This window comes from Wasmannia auropunctata, unplaced genomic scaffold, assembly GCF_000956235.1.
Source record: "Wasmannia auropunctata unplaced genomic scaffold, wasmannia.A_1.0 LD336030.1, whole genome shotgun sequence".
NCBI lineage: Eukaryota > Metazoa > Arthropoda > Insecta > Hymenoptera > Formicidae > Wasmannia > Wasmannia auropunctata.
In genome coordinates, this window is record NW_012026860.1 from 71667 (window position 1) to 72292 (window position 626).

At 31.3% G+C, this 626-nt stretch overlaps 1 protein-coding gene across 1 annotated transcript in view; it reads right to left on the reverse strand.

Moving 5' to 3' along the window:
* Positions 1 to 626, reverse strand: part of LOC105452500 (homeodomain-only protein-like) — a 16021-nt gene that overhangs the window by 1816 nt on the left and 13579 nt on the right. The gene's annotated exons all lie outside the window — the stretch shown is intronic.

Consider the following 626-nt stretch of genomic DNA (forward strand, 5'->3'; position numbering starts at 1 on the left):
GGTGGGTGGTGGTGGTGGATGGTGGTGATGTGTGATGGTTAGTGGTGGTGGTGCGTGTTGGTGGTGGGTGGTGGTGAGTGATGGTAGTGGGTGATGGTGAGGGGTCATGGTGGTGGGTGATAGTAAGTATAAAAAAAATTTTTATTTTAAATATTACATGATATAAAAATTTGTCAAAAAAAAAATTAATATTTTAAAATTCACATGATATAAAAAATTTTCAAGAAAAATTTTTTACTTTAAAAATCACATGATATAAAAAAATGTGAAAAAAAAATTTTATTTAATAATCACATGATATAAAAAATGGTCGTGAAGAATAGGTGTGATGGATGGTGGTAGAGGGTGGTGGTGATGAGTGGTGGTGGTGGATGTTGATGGTGGGTGGTGGTGAGTGATGGTGGTGGGTGGTGGTGATGGGTCATGGTGGTGGTGGGTGATAGTAAATATAAAAAAAATTTTTATTTTAAGAATTACATGATATAAAAATTTTTCAAAAAAAACATTTGTATTTCAAAATTCACATGATGTAAAAAATTTTCAATAAAAACTTTTTACTTTAAAAATCACACGATATAAAAATCGGAAGAGCACACGTTTATTTTAAAAATCAATTGATATAAAAA